Raw genomic sequence first — 16,674 nt, 5'->3', positions numbered from 1 at the left:
CGATCATCAGCCCATCGATGTGCTCGGGCTATTCGGGTATGCTCTTGATGACCTGGGCTTCTTTCAGATGGATATCCCCGAGGCCCGGGCGACCCCACCCATGACCGCGCTCATTTCGGTCTTGGATGGCAAGGCGACTTCTCCGGCCATCATCTCTGAGGAGCTTCGCCACCTGTTCAACCCGGACTGGGATTGGGAGGTGACCCCGATCTCAGACCGGGAGTTTACTGCGACCTTCCCCGACCCGGTCAGTCTCCGCTACGGTACTCACAGCGCCAGACTCACACTCGCCCTCAACCAGATCTCCGTCCGCATCTCCGTCCCGTCTGTGGACCCGCTTGCGGTGGCCACCCTGTCCACGGTATGGGTGCAGATCCGTGGACTCCCACCACCGGCTCGGGACGAGGTGGTCATTCGTGGCCTGTCCCGTCTTCTGGGCAAGTTTGTCATGGTCGACGCCACCTCTCTGCCCAAGGGCCCTGCTGTGCGTGTGCAGATCAAGTCTCCAAACGACACCAAGCTCAAGACGACGATCAGGATGTTCTTCAACGACGTCAGGTACGACTTACGCATCTCGGTTGAGGGTGGGACTCCCACCGATCCCCTCAGCCTGGATGAGGAGGGGTGCTGATCCGGCGGCTGGATCTGGGGGGGTGCGGCCCCGCACGGCTCCCCTCGTCGCCCACGTAGCCGCTCACCCCGCTCTGAGGCCTCCGATGACGACTCAACTGAGCCTGGGGACGATCATCCTCCTGTCGGCTCCTCCCACCCCTCGTCCGCCCACTGCTCTGGGCTCAGCTCCCACGACGCCTACCCTGGGGTTGGGTCCTTCGAGGCCTGCCCGGGGGACGAGCCCGAGGACATCGAGGCCATCGCAGCCATGCTCGACGAGGCTGCCACCCTTCCTCCGGGCGCCACTCTTCCTCCCCCTTTCCTCCCTCCGCCACTCTCCTTGTCGGAGGAGGAAGGGAGTGGAGACAGCCAGGGTAGCATAGAGGTCCGGCCCCCGTCCTCCCCTCGGCTCGTGTCTCCGATGCTTGTCCGGGAGGACCCTCCAGCACCGGCGCTTCTGGAGTCCGACCCCGCTACAGCCTCCCCTCCCACATCGTCCAGGCCTTCCAAGTCCCGGGGCCGCCACCGCTCGGCCTCTACTCCAGCGTCGTCTACCAGGAAGAGTGCCCGGCTCGAGGCGGCGCTGCGGCTGACCCGGGCTTCGCCGACCGCGGTGGAGAAGGCTTCCCGTCGCGCGGCCATCAGCAACCTTGACACAGGTCCATCCGATTCTCAGGCTCCATGTTCTGATTCTGATGATATTTGCGACAACTCCATTTCCGCTCTTGCTGGTGTCCCCCTTGGCCATCTGGCCAAGGTCGCCGCCGATTCGGCTATAGGCTTCCGCGGCGAGAAGGGCCCGGCTTTGGAGCAGCTTGCGTCCCTCCAGGCTAAGGAGATTCTGGAGGGCCACCTCGCGGCCACTAGGGCTCGCGAGGCGGCTACAGCTGCTGAGGTCCCGCCCCCTACGCCTCGCCAATCTAGGGGTTGGGACCGGTTTGTGAACGACCTGGGTGAGATCCGTGGTCGAACACGCTCTCGTACTGCCCAATTGCGTCGTCCCCTTAGTGCTACGACTACTGTAGGGTCCCGGGAGGACCCGTTAGGCGAGTGATCATGCGCGCGCTTTTTTGGAACCTGCGGGGCTTCAGCCATGATGGCCGTCGCAGGTAGCTTATCGACTATATGCGCGGTGAGTCCATAGATGTGGTAGCGATCCAAGAAACGATGCGCACTGAGTTCTCTCTTGTTGAACTTGAGCGACTCAGCAGACACCTTTTTGCATGGCATTGGTTGCCATCTAGTGGAGTGACAGATCACTTTGGTGGCATCCTTCTAGGGGTGAAGGATGCGACCTTTGAGGTGGGATCCGTGGACCGTGGATCCCACTTCGTTAGCATGGAGGTGTGGGAGCGTGATATGAACTACAAGTGGGAGATCATTGTGGTTTATGGCCCTGCCGACCATAGTCGCTCGGCCGCTTTCTTGGCCGAGCTCCACACCAAGATCTCCTCTGCGACTCTTCCCGTGGTTGTTGGGGGAGATTTCAACCTTCTACGCGCCCCCGAGGATAAGAGCAACTCGCGTGTGAACCTTGCGGAGATTCGTCGCTTCAATGACTGGGTTGCGGACCTAGGTCTCCTTGAGCTGGACAGGTCGGGGCACGATTTACCTGGACCAATAGACAGGTTGCCCCGACCCTTAGTGTGCTGGATCGTGTGTTTGTCTCCCCTGACTGGGAGCTCCGATTCCCTTTGGCCTCTCTCCAGGCGATCACACGCATCGGGTCCGTCATGTCCCTCTTCTCTTATCATCTAGGGATGAGAGACCTCGTCCACCTCCGCGATTCCGTTTCAAGGCTTTCTGGCTCCGGTAGCCAGGTTTTGTGGTTGCCGTCCAGGCTCACTGGGTCTCGGCGCTAGCCGAGCCCCATAGGCAGATGTCGATCCTGGACGAGTGGCATCATCTGTCCAAGCGCTCCAGGTAGTTCATGAAAGGTTGGGTGCTAATATAGGGAGGGAGCCTTCGGGTCCAGAAGGCCTCCCTCCTCAAGGAGATTCGGGTCTTGGACCTTCGTGCAGATAGTGCTGGGATTTCCGCAGAGGAATGGGCTCATAGGTATAATTTGTGAGGACTCTCTCATGGAGATCTACTCCAAGGAGGAGGAATTCTGGCGACAGTGCGGCTCTATGAACTGGGTGCTGTTTGGGGACGCCAACACTGCTTACTTCCAGGCCATTGCTAATGGCCGTAGACGACGCTGCTCCATTCCCCTCTTATGGGAGGGAGGACAGCTATTCCAGGACCCCTAGGCAATCCGCTTGTTGGTCGACGACTTTTATAAGTCATTATTTCAAGGGCGCCCTCGGAGTGGTATCGCCCTTGCTGACCATATTTGGTCGCTTGAACAACAGGTCTCCCCAGAAGAAAATGCAGCCCTGCTTGCCCCTTTTGATGCAATGGAAGTTGAGGCCTTCGTCAAAGCCATGAATCCGGCCTCGGCACCAGGCCCCGATGGATTGCTGGTCCGCTTTTTTCAGGCTTTCTGGCCAATGGTCAAGGAGATCATCCTTGAACTGTTCCGTGAGTTCTCTAGGGGAACATTGGACATGTCCCGACTTAACTACGGGATTATCTCCCTGATTCCCAAGGTACCGGGTGCGGCGGATATTAGGCAATTCCGCCCTATCACAGTCCTCAATGTGATATTTAGAATTCTGGCGAAAGGATACGCCACTAGGGTGGCCTTAATCGCTCCTCGAATTCATCATCCGAACCAATCGGCCTTCACGAAAGGCCGATATATTCTCGACGGGATCCTCGTCCTTCATGAGGTGATCCATGAGGTCAAGACTAAACACCTCCGCGCGGTGTTCTTCAAAATTGACTTCCATAAAGCTTATGACACCATCCACTGGTCCTTCCTTCGGGAAGTGTTGCTCAAACGTGGATTTGATCACCACTGGGTCGCGCTCGTGATGCAGTTGGTCACGAGTGGTTGGACAGTGGTTAACATAAATGGGGAGGTTGGTCCATACTTCTTGACGAGCCAAGGGGTCCGACAGGGAGACCCGATATCCCCCTTTCTATTCAATCTTGTGGTCGATGCCCTTGCCTCGATCCTTGATTTAGCCAAGCGCGCCAGGCACATTAGGGGGATTTTCCCCCCACCTGGTGGCTAATGGAGGTCTGGCCCACCTCCAATATGCTGACGACACCATTATGATGGTGGAAGGTTCGGATGAGGATATTCAGAACCTCAAGTTCCTCCTCCTTTGCTTCCAGGAAATGTCAGGCCTCACAATTAATTTCGCCAAAAGTGAGGTGATGGTCATGGGATACTCCCAGATGGAAGCTCAGCAAATTGCCAACCGCTTGAATTGCCGTTTGGGAACATTCCCGACCACTTACCTTGGCATGCCACTTAGTGACATGCGCCTGCTAGAGAAGGACTTTCGTCCAATAACCGCCAAGCTCCAGCCTAGGATGGAGCCCTGGCAGGGGAGATGGCTATCCAAAGCCGCTCGAGTGATTCTGATGAACTCCTCCCTTATTAGCCTATTGATGTATATCATGGGATTCTATAGTCTGCATGAATCCCTTCATCACGAGGTCACCAAACTCCTCTCCAGATTCTTCTGGGCTGGAGAGAACAATAAACAGAAGTACCACATGTTTAAGTGGTCTGAGATTTGTAAGCCTAAAGACCAAGGAGGCCTTGGGGTTATTCCGTCCAATCGGATGAATATTGCCCTCCTCTCTAAATGGCGGCGAATTCAGACTGCCGAGGGCGGCCTGTGGCTTGAGATTATCCGCGCGAAGTACCTTCGCGGGTAGCCACTGGCATTCGCGCCTAGAACTGGTGGGTCCCAATTCTGGCAATCGGTGATCCGTCTGATGCTGGTATTGCGCATTGGGACCTCCATTAAAATAGGTACCGGCTCCGGCACCCTATTCTGGCTAGATCGATGGGCAGGGACCCGCCCCTTTGCGGAGCGCTTTCCTGCGCTGTTCGCGATCTGCGTCCGCCCACAGCTCTCTGTGGTTGTGGCCTTAGCTGACTTGGGCGCTATTGCCTTTCGCTGTACCTTCGGGGCGGTGGAACTTGAGCAATGGGATGAATTGCTCGAGTGTATTGCCCTACACCCCCTCCCTAGAACCCGATTCACTATCTTGGCATCTCGAGTAAGTGGCCGATTCTCGACTAGATCCCTTTATCAGGCGATTGTCCCCACTCCTGGCCCGGTGGAACTCTCGGTGCTCTGGGAGATCAAACTCCCCTTAAAAATCCGCATATTCCTCTGGCAATGGGTCCGCGGTCGCCTACCCTCGGGTACGGAGGTCAGCAAACGTAATGGCCCTGGGGATGGCCTCTGCCCCATTTGTTTGGTACCGGAAGACTGCAACCACATCTTCTTCCGGTGCCCTGTGGCACAATTCCTATGGAGCTGCTTCCGGGAGGTGGTTGGTGGCAGCTGGTGCCATGACAACCTCCCGGACTTAGTTGGCACTACTAGGAAAACCCTTACCAGTAGCGTTGGTTTTTTGGCTATTAGTAGCGCGGGCAGGCGCGCTACTGATACGGTGCTACAGCTAAATTTTAGCAGTAGCGCGTTTTTTACCCCGCGCTACAGCTACTCCTAACTACTAGTAGCGTGTTATTCTTCCCCCACGCTACTACTATTCTAAGTACTAGTAGTGTCATTCTTCCCCCATGCTACTACTATTCTAAATACTAGTAGCATGCTATTCTTCCCCCACGCTACTGCTAAGTAATTAGAATTTTTTTTAAAAAAAATTACATGCAATTCACGGATGGAAAACAAGACACATCGAAGACAAAATAAAAGAAGGTCACAGAACCATCTTAGCACTTGCAGCATTCATGGATACAACATTGAACATCTCAACTCAAAGAGATCACGAGATACCATTTATACATCAGATGCACACAACCGTCACCGAAAGGTGGGTACCTTCCCTAGCGTTCCACCACCAACCTAACATGACCACTTCTCCAGATGTATCTACCAAGGCGTCCACCTCGGCAACCTCGAGATGGTGGCGTCGAGGTCCTCCACCTCGGCAACCTCGAGACGGTGGCGTCGAGGTCCTCCACCTCGACGACCTCCAGACGGTGATGTCAAGGTCCTCCACCTCGGCGACCTCCGGCATCGCAATCACCTGGACAATCATCTGTGTGACGCGGTCGTCGGGCTTCACAACAAAGTCCGCCTCCGAGTTGTTGAAGAGCACGACGCCCACCGGTCGCGGTAGTCTACGTTGATCACCTCTGCGCTCACGTCGGGAAAGTGAAAACATGTTAGTTCGCATTCTTGTGAGTAGGGTATTTTCTTCATTTATCAGTCTCTTTTAGTCTATTATGAATCTTCAAAAGGGAAAGACACCTACTAAATACATACCCTAGCTATACGTGTTCATGCTATCTTGTCATTTTGGTGCATACAAGAATTTTATACTTGTGTATTTGAGCTATATATGCTTGCAATATTTGATAGTTAACATTCTGTTCAACATTTATTGTTGCATGGATAGGGAAATAGACAACCAAGGACTTCAGAAAATCGATTCCCACTGCTTTTCAAAACAGGGAATAGGCTAGGTTTATTTTGAATTTTGATATTCCATGCCAACTTCAAGTATATATGCTACCATGTAATCTTTGAACGTGGATCAAAATGAGATTTCAGGCTTTGTCAACCTTTCCATGATGAGTAATAAATTCTCTAGGCTGCTCAACCTTTCCTTGTAAGGAGCATTTCTTTCACCTAGTATCTCGTTGCTAAGTTTGGGAAGAAACCTGCATCCCTTCAGATAGTCATCCATATCCTGAAGAAAAAAACAGTATACATTTTCAGTGACTCACAATATATCATCGAATACTGCTCTGGTTTACTCTTAAGAATAATTTTTAAAGATCAGCCAATGCTTTCTTACGATCTTCCACTCTGTGAAGTAGAAGTAAAAACTGAAAGCTAAACACACATTAAGACTACCTACATAAAATTCTTCAGATAGCGACAAAAAATATATAATTTAGATAGCAAGGAACATGCAGAATCCAAGGCAGCAAGAGAACGCACGGTACATGTCGAATGACCCCCCCCCCCCCCCCCCCCCATCCCTCCTCCCCTGACCCCTGGCCCTGATCCACAAGTAAGCAGCAGAATCCAGGGCAGCAAGAGAACGCACACGACGGCGGCCTGGGCGGCACCCCCGCAGCAGCGTCGTCGGCCCCCTGTCCCTGGCCTACACGACCATCCCGCTCGGCCGAACCTCCCACCCGGCCCTCTCGTCCTCCCCTACCGCCGGCGCCGCAGCCGCCTCCGACCACCCGCTGCTAGAACCATCAACTATTCTTATAAATGAATCAACAACTATTACTAGATATAAAGCTTGACACAGAACCATCAACTATTCTTATAAATGAATCCAGAAAATGGAATTTGATTTACTACTTTTAATGCTGAGTGTGTGTTTATCTTAGCTCAAGAGGAGTAGCAGCTAAATTGAGAACCATGATAGTAACAACATTTCAACGAGCTCCTAACATCGCCACATCAAGTCCACCAATAATAATAGTGGTCCCTGCAATCATGAAGGGTTAGGTTACATCAAGTTGCTTTGAGAAATATTATGAAAAAGACCAGCAACATAATTAAAACGTGTACAATAATTGCAGTCACACGGTAAACCAGCGCCATCAGCCTAACGCTGAACCTCAACAACTTTCAAGAGGACTTTCCTAAGCTATACTACATGTAATTGACAGGTGCTTTTTGGTGACAATTCAGGTCTGTTAAATCTTGAACCTAACTATGTTGATGACAACAGGGCAGGTAGACAGGACGCACGATTCAGATATGAGACCACAATAGCCAAACCACTGAATACATCTGAATGGATAGCCATCACTTGAAGTCTTGGAGATGGAAATGAACGGCTTATAGCATGGTGTCGTGCAGCCATGTGTTTGGTTAATCAGAATGTGCAGTAAATCATACTTACTAGAGTGATCTTGTTACACACAAGAACAAGAGAAACAAAATAGCTGCAGCACATGCAAGCTAACCTAATTAAAGATTCAGTCTTATCCTCTCTGAAGATAAAAAAGTTTCAGTTTGGTTGTGACACCTAACGTCATTAATTCAGGTAGAGCATGAGAGGGAGAGAGGGACCTTGAAGAGTAGGAAGAAGCAGACCCGGAGGAGCGGTGGTCTTCTCTTCACTTGTAGGTGGTGCCCTGTACGTGATCCCCGTGGAGAAGAGAACTGCTACCCTGTGCGTGAGGAATCAAGGAATTCAGGGAAGGTAATCCAAGATGGTCAAGGAAATCAAGGAAGGGTACATTGGCTTAACGATTTGCAGGTCCGCTCCATCCATTGGGCCATCTCCATTGAGGTCATGGTGGTTGGATCTGACCTACACGGTCGATCTCCCTCCTACTTGCCTTGTCTTCCCTAGTGATGAGATGGGGGAAGGAGGAGACGGTGTGGGAGGCAGCCAAGGGAGAGAAAGTGTGGGGATGGTGGCCGGCAGCGATGGGGAAGAGGGCGCACCATGGCTCCGAGGTCGGAGTGGGAAGAAGCCCTCCGTCGGGGCCCTGGATCTAGATCGGAGTCGAGGGAGGAAGGGGAAAGATAGAACGTGACCAGAGAGAGGGGGATAAGGGAGAGACGGAGGTGTGGTGCGCTTAGTTGTAGCCCATGTCGGTGAACCGCACTACCACTAAGTTCGTAGTGGTAGCGCGGTCTTTGGATCCCACGCTAGTGCTAAATGGGCCGACAAGCTGATCCTATCTATTCATAGTAGCAGCGCAGGGTTGCACACCCACGCTACTACTATCAACTTAGTAGTAGCGCGGGTTTTATACCCCATGCTACTACTATGGCCTGTCTCAGGGGCACGAAGAGAACAACTTAATAGTAGCGCGGGAATGTTTGACCCACGCTACTACTATTATCTAGTAGCAGCACACTGTTTTTACCAACGCTACTACTAAGTAGTAGTAGCGCCAGCCCATTATCCCACACTACTGGTAAATATCTACCTATAAGGTATTTCCTAGTAGTGTGGGGAGGTGCTTAGGCTCCCCGGCTCTAGCCGCCCATCCATGTGGGTGGCTTTGGGCACCCTAGCGTGGACCCTCTGGTGTAACCGTAATAAACTAGTCATAGAACGCGTGATTTCATGGCGTGTGACTGATGCAATCTACAAATTGTGTGGCCTTCTACAGCTTTGGAGACCACTTAGCAAGCGGCGAGACCGGGACGCCGTCGACAACATCATAGCGGGCCTTCGTTCTTCGGCGTCGACATTTGCGCCTCCTCCGCCACCTCCTGAGCCGGATTAGCTTCTTTTTTAGCTTTGTTTGGGGCTTGTCTTGCTGTGCCCCCAGCGCGACTTTGACTTGATTACACTCTGTACTGTTATGTTGGATGCTCGGTTCATTGCTTTATAATATAAAGCAGGGGGAAACCCTTTTTCCTAGATATGGACGGACAACAACATTTTAGCAACAAAGATGATGGAAGATGAAGGTCTTATGTAACTATTGGTCATTGGTGCATGCAAAATATGGGTACATACAGAGACGATAAACGGTTTCCCCCGCTTTATATTATAAAACAACTATGGATACATATAGAGTGGCACTACATTGAAGAAGTTGTGCATATCTTTGTCAGGATCTTCATTTGTCTCATGAATTATCTCTGATGGTTATATATTTTTTGCGGGGGATGAGAGGAGTTATATAACGTGTAAATTAAAGTTTCAAACTGTTTTTGGATATTTTAGTGCAACAATACTACTATAATGCATCCTATTAGTCGTATGATCATTGCTACGAGTAACAAAAATATTAAGATTGGAATTGCAGCTGAATGACCATATGTTGTAGTTATCCATGTCCAAAGCCCGCCCGCGTCCCTCGTGCGCGCGCGAGGGGGTGGGGGGTGGGGGAGCGCTGAATAGGAATCATGGTAAAACTTGTGTTGAATATAACATATTTTAGTGGTGCGAACCTGAAATTTACAAAAGAAATGGCCGATTAATAGTGCACCGATAAAATCGATTAATCGACCAATTTTGATTAATCTCGAGTCCCCAGCCGACTGAGACGGTAACGATATGATATCCTCAACATTGCAAGTAACATAAAACAAGCACAACAATATTATGGGGATGATGCATTATGCAAAAATAATATTAACATGGAGTCACAACAACATCAGCATAGCATCCAAGCAATAACATATCACAAAAATAATGGAGGCCTTGGTCTTGGGTATCAGACAACCATAGCCATTGAATTAGTTACTTAGTGAACGTTTTTCAAACAAATTGTACACCTTTTTGAAAGGGTATATTCTGATAAAGTGTGAACATTTTTCGAATTTGTGAACAAATTTCAGAAAACAAGAACATTTTTTGAATATGTGAAGATTTTTTTTTAAAAAAGTGCATCACTTTTCTAATTTGTGAAAAAATATGAAATTCTGAATAATTTTTTAAACCGCAAACATTTTTAGATTTTTTAACATTTATTGATTCCTGAACATTTTGTGAAACACGAACATTTTTTCGAATATGTGAACAAATTCTGAAACCGGGAACATTTTTGAAAATACCTGAATATCTTTTGAAACACGAGCATTTTTGAATTCATGATCAGATTGTTAAAATAGGAACATTTTTCTAAATTCCTGAACATTTCTTGAAATGAATTTTGTGAACAAATTTTAAATAAGGAAGATTTTGAAATATAAACAAAATTTGAATTTTTCGAACATTTTTTAAAAATAAAATAAACTTTTAAAAAAGAAACAAAAAGGAAAATAAAAAAGTAGCAGAAAAAATGAAAATGAAAGAAACAGAAAGAATAAAAAATAAACAAAACCGCAAAAAATGAGAAAAGGAAAATAACCGGTTTAGGAACCCAGAACCAGTCAAGAACCTCTTAAAAACAGGTGGTTCGCACGTTCATATGGGCTAGCCCATTCTATCGATTGCTTGACTATTTGCCACAAAATGTGGTAAATAGGAAATTCCAGGAATCGGTCAAGAACCTCTTAAAAACATACACAGGCGAAGAAGTAGTACCTTTATTGCGAAATCACTAATTAAGGAGCACTCGTTGCAAGGAACACTCCACTTTCCCTAGTCGCGACAACTGGCGCACCTGCAGCGCGCCACTTGTCGCAACCTGGAAGTTTTCCCTTTTTTCGTAGATCCGTTTATTCAAAACGTTTTATCTCTTAAACCGTGCGTCCAAATCTCGAACCGTTTTCACCATTGGATTCCTCGCGTCGAGATCTTCAAAACTAGATCCCATGTTGATAGGTTTTGACGAACTTTTTTTTCACGAAAAAAACCGGACGAAAAAAACCGGGCGAAAAAACCGAACCGGGAGCATAATTTTTTTCCTTTTCCGAAAGAGGCACGCCCGTGCCTCTTGCGAAATCACAACCGTGCCTCTCGTGGAAGCAAAACCATGACTTTCGTGGAAGAAAAAAAACCAGAAAACACGTTTTTTTCGTTTCCGAGAGGCACGGCCGTGACTCTCGTGAAAGCACAACCGTGCCTCTCGCGAAAGCAAAACCGTGACTCTCGTGAGAAAAAAAAACAGAAAACGCGTATTTTTTTTCCCTTTCCGGGAGGCACGGCCGTGACTTTCGCGTAAGCACAACCGTGCCTCTCGCGGAAGCAAAACCGTGACTCTCACGAAAGAAAAAGAAAACAGAAAATGCGTTTTTGTTTTTCCCTTTCCGAGAGGCACGGCCGTGACTCTCGCGAAAGCACGACCGTGCCTCTCGCAGAAGCAAAACCGTGACTCTCGCGAAAGGGAAAAAAACAGAAAACGCGTTTTTTTTTTCGTTTCCGAAAGGCACGGCCGTGACTCGCTAAAGCACAACCGTGCCTCTCGCGGAAGAAAAACCGTGACTTTTGCGAAAGGGAAAAAAAGAAAACGCGTTTTTTCGCGCAAAAAAATATTTTTCCTGAATTTTTTTGATCGAAAAGCTAAGAAAGACCGGGGGGAAACCAAAACGTCGAAAAAAACCGGAAAAAACCGTTTAAAAAGCCAAAAACGCGTGCGGAAAAATAAAAAAATAAAATCCGAAGGGAGCGTCCAGAGCGCGACACGTGGTGAATGGCTGAGAGCGCGCCAAGTGGCGCTAATCGTTGCAAGGCTCCCGAAGGAACGCTCGTTAACTAGTTGCTCCCCCTTTATTGCAGCTCCATCTATTTCACGACGGGCCTCTCGCGGGATTTCTCCGACGGGTTTCTTGCCAGATCTCTATATAAGGGCTTTGGCGGGCTTTTGAGAAGTTCTGAGATACTCCAGTTTGCCAGAATGGACCACTAAAAAAACAGAGAAGGTCACCCGCAAAAAAAAAAAAACAGAGAAGGATTACAGCCCATTCCTGCTTAAGCACTGCAAACATCGTGGAACAGAGACAAAGCTAAGTGCATCAGTCATCACATAGCATCTTGTCTACAAAGGAAATGCCATCAGCGGCGTACGGGAACCGGATTAGAATTTCCAAACAGCTCAAGAAACGGTGGGATTACACATTCACAGCACAAACAACGACATCATATCTCACGCGAACACGACTGATGCACGCGGACAAAGTGGAGACTGGAGAAGAACGCTGCATGCATGGTGCTCTCACGCACGGAGGATAAATGCTATCGTTGATCGCCACTGACGAGTGACAACGATGCGGGCAGAAGGTAGCCAGCTAGTTCTCCGGCGCGAAGAGGTCGCTCAGGACGGCTTTTGCCACGACGGCGCCGATCCGTGCAGTGCAACCGAAGGAAACTGGCACGCCGCCGGCGAGAGCGTCAGCAGGAGGACGCCGAGGAACAGGAGCGCGAAGACGTGCGTGGCGTCCGCTCCGCCGCACGGCCGCAGGGTCGCCGAACGAGTAGGTGACGACCACCCAGCCGCCCAACACGGAGACGCGCCCGGCGTCTAGAAAGAACCGCTACATTCGATCAAGGCCGCCGCCGACACCAAGCACATGCCGAGCTCCGTAAGGCATCGCCGGGTGGCCTATCGATGCGTCTTGTATGTGCACCTTGCGGCAGTTTCCTCTTTTAAGTGCGATTTTTTTAAAAAAAAATTGCGGGGTCTCTTTTAAGTGCGATTGACGGGCACACTCCAGATAGGTAGCCTTCTGCAATGCGAAAAGTATAAACTATAAAGATGGTTCTTCCAGTCAAATGTAGCCGGTTTAAACAATGTTTCTCGGTCTCTCTAAGCTGATGTTCACTCTGTTTCTGGTCTATTTTTTTATCCTAATTTATTTTGTTACTTATTGCTGCATTATATATTTGTGGGAGCTTATATGTGACATTTTTAAAAAACATCTAGATGTGAATAAGACAAACTGCTAAACAAACGTCAGATCTGACATTAAACAAACCCAACTCTGCATTGTACTGTATTACCTAGTTCCTGCCGATGATTGGTTCTTGGAGTAGCAATTAATGCTGCTTGATGTCAGCAAGAAAGTAGCTTGGCTTAATTAGTCGCCCATCTCTGCTTTTGCTGTTTCAGGACTAGAGAGTTCATGGCGTCTCTTTCAGGACTAAAGAGCTCATGGCGTCTCGGCACTCAATGGATACTGATGACTGTTCAAAAGTTCAACTGAAGAATTGCGGACGCGCACACATTTTTTGTTCTAGGAACGGTTTTTTCTACAGTGCCTAAGTTTCAGTAACTTATGTACTACTCCCTATAGTGTAAGACGTTTTTGACACTAGTATAGTGTCAAATAAACATTTTACATTATGAGACAGAGGTGTAGTTTCTATTGATTTTTGTTATCTTTCTTCAGTGAGAGAAGTGCATATTTCAACCCTGAACTTTTGCCCTAGTCTAATTTACAACTCCAAACTCCAATATCGTCTAAATTACAACCCCCAACTCTCAAAACCGGCTAGGATTCAACCCTCCCCTCTATGTTGACCGGTTTTGACCTGGTTGACCGGTTTTGACCAGTCAACAGGTCCAGTCAGCATGCCACATCAGCAAAAATTGCAAAAATTCCAAGGAAACAATCTGTAAAATCAAAGAAAATCCAGGAAAAGAAATAAGAAATCCAATTTCCGAAAAACAGGGAAAATAAAAAAACTAATTTCCAAAAAAAATCTAGAAAAAACCCAAAAACTCAAATTCCCGAAAAAATTATGTCCAGGAAAAAACAAAAAAATCATTTTTTATTTTCCCTAGCCTTTTCCACGAACAAGTTTTTTCGGAATTTTGCTTTTTTATTTTTTTCCTGATCTTACAGATTTTTATTTACTTCTTGAAATTTTGAAAAAAAATCTGACATGGCATGCTGATTGGACCCGTTGACTAGTCAAAACTGGTCACCCCAGGTCAAAACCGGTCAACAGGGAGGGGAGAGTTGAATCCTGACCGGTTTTAAGACTTGGGGGTTGTAATTTAGACGGTATTGAAGTTCGGGGTTGTAAATTAGACTAGGGCAAGAGTTCGGGTTGAAATATGCACTTCTCTCTTCTTTAGTTTATCTGTTCTCTTTTTTTTTGTCTTGAATATTTTTCCCGTATTCGTTACAAATGTACACTGATGCCATGCGGTTGCAAGCGCAACCATTCCCGTGTCTCTCAGCAAGGACAAACATATGCTTAGGTCTACTCTAACTGATCCCTTAAAAGTTAACGGGGTAAAAGGCTTAGTGATGTATATATACTTCATTAAGTTTTGGCCAGACCTAGCCGATTCCCTAAACTTAGCGGACTCAAAAAAATCATTTGCATTTCAATTTCGGCCACCGAAACACATTTCTTTGCTTTTTTATTTCATTCAACGATATTGGATTACATAATAATTCACCAATTCTTTGCTAAAAAAGCAAGACCAAAGAAAACAAGAACCACAATTAGACATTCTAGAAGATATCCAACTTCCATAACTTCTCCCACTAGTTGGATTAGTATCTTCTCGATGCCTTCAATGTTGATCTGCGGATTCTCGATCTTGCATACTTCATTCTTTTTCTTTGATTCTAAAAAAGTAGACGTTGCTTCCCCTCTAATTTCTTCTCTAATCTCACATCTAGTCTCATGTTTAGACTCAATTCTAGCAAAGAGTGCACGGACATCTACTAATTTTTATGCTATCAATAGATCGATGTATTCTTCTTCCCAATACCAAAACGAGCATCCATCATCCTACACACATAGATGAGCATCAATGAGCTACCGAAATTGAACCGAATCCGGTGAAAAGCCAAATTAAAACAAGCATTTGTGCATTTGAACAACACCCATCCAAGATGTTTCGACGTGGTACAAAGTCGGCGCACCATTTGTCGTGTGCAGTCGTCACATTGTATGACCGACAACTGCAAGCCGCTGAGCCGCTGCGCGAGCGCCGAGCCCGGGCGACGGTCGGCTGTGTAGTTGCCGGAGAACCGATGGCGGGAGCGATTAGAGTGCCTAGAGGAAGAGCCGGTATCTGCATGCGGCGCAGAGAGTTTGTCGGGGCTGTGTGGGCCGCTTCCCGACCAATCCATGGCTAGGCGCAGCCGCCGGTGGCCGGAAACGCCAAATCCGGCGACGGCCACAAATCCCTTCGATTTTCGGCCGCCGCCGGGACGAGGAGGTGGTGGAGGACAACGGCGGAGGCCTACAAGGCTTCCTAGGCGGCCGGCCGGTGCCGGCGGGGAGGGAGGAGGGGTAGGAGGAGCGGCGGGGACAAAGATGCGGCGCGGGAGGGGAGGGAGAGGCAACAGAGGAGAGCCGTGCCGTTTTACTCGGCCGAGCAAAGTTGGAGTAAAAATAGGGAAATTTTTAGGAAGAGGAGCCAAATTATACTCCATTAGGCTGGATTGGGGATCGGCTAGACGCCAGTTAGTGGAGTAAACTACGCAAACAAACTATTCATTCAGACGGTGATCACGCCGGTAGCAGACGTTTAAAAGCAGACTGGATCGGGAAACAAGCAGGAGACTCGTGTATGTGTCTCAACTTTGTAATAACTTTAGTACCAAATTGTATTAAAATTAAGACACTTATTTTGGGACCGAGGGAGTACTATGATAAGCAGAAGATCAAGGTTATAAGAAGTCATTCATAACAGAGACCAAGCTGCTAAACGGCAGCGCCAGACGTTCTCACAAACGGCACTGGACTACAGAGTACTGAGTGAAAACACACATCACACAGGCAAAGCAGAGAAACGACAGGGGAAGAGGTCACCAGACGCAACAGACATACTTACGAACCAAACCTCCAGAGCCCAAATAACTCACTGGCCACCACGCAGGCGGAACACCAGATGGAATCCTTCTGAATGCTGTAATCCGCAAGAGTGCAACCATCCTCGAGCTGCTTACTGGTGAATATCAGGCGCTGCCGGTCTTCTGGGTTGCCCTCTTTGTCTTGGATTTTGGCCTTGACATTCTCGATCATGTCAGAGGACTCGACCTCCAGGGAATAATAATGGTCTTGCCGGTCAAGGTCTTGACAAAAATCAGCATACCACCACCGAGACAGAGAACCAGGTGGGGGTGGACTTCTCCTCGATGTTATAATCAGCACGAATGCCGCCCATCCTCAAGCTGCTGGCGGGCGAAGATAAACCGCTGCTGGTCTGGGGGGGATGCCGTCCTCTTTGCTTTGACATTGTCAATCGTGTCGCAAGACTCAACCTTGAGGGTGATGGTCTTACCGGTGAGTGTCTTCACCAAGATCTGCATGCCACCCTCGAGCCTAAGCACCAGGTGGAGGATGGACAACTTCTGGTTATTGTAATCAGCAAGCATCCCCCCATCCTAGAGCTGTTTTCCAGCAAAGGTGAGCCTCGGCTGGTCCGGCGGGATGCCCTCCTTGTCCTGTATATTTGCCTTGTGCCAGATGACTCGGCCTCAAGGATGATGGTCATGCCGGTGAGTGTCTTCACAAAGATCTGCATCAGCATACTTGCAAATTGCAAAGAAAACAGGGTAAGTCAACAAGGCAAATATGAACAGAAAAACAAGGCATATCTAAATCTTGCGACAGATAGGCGTAGTTGGAAATTGCAAACAGAGCAAGGCAATTCACCATGTTTACATGAACAGA

The 16,674-nt window shown here is 48.4% G+C and overlaps 1 long non-coding RNA gene and 1 pseudogene across 2 annotated transcripts; both read right to left on the bottom strand.

Moving 5' to 3' along the window:
* Positions 1–16,674, bottom strand: part of LOC120961856 (polyubiquitin-like) — a 387,099-nt pseudogene that overhangs the window by 140,676 nt on the left and 229,749 nt on the right.
* Positions 5,397–8,245, bottom strand: LOC109783027 (uncharacterized). Of its 2 annotated transcripts, XR_006666468.1 has the most exons (4): positions 7,922–8,245; positions 7,752–7,852; positions 6,275–6,402; positions 5,397–5,845 (listed from the first exon to the last, which is right to left on the bottom strand). It is a non-coding gene; the product is annotated as an uncharacterized lncRNA (long non-coding RNA). The 2 variants fall into 2 exon arrangements; XR_012189740.1 differs by lacking the exons at positions 7,752–7,852; positions 7,922–8,245 and having other exon boundaries at positions 6,275–6,661.

This window comes from Aegilops tauschii, chromosome 7 (genome assembly GCF_002575655.3).
Source record: "Aegilops tauschii subsp. strangulata cultivar AL8/78 chromosome 7, Aet v6.0, whole genome shotgun sequence".
Lineage (NCBI taxonomy): Eukaryota > Viridiplantae > Streptophyta > Magnoliopsida > Poales > Poaceae > Aegilops > Aegilops tauschii.
This window is presented reverse-complemented; position numbering and strand designations above follow the sequence as displayed.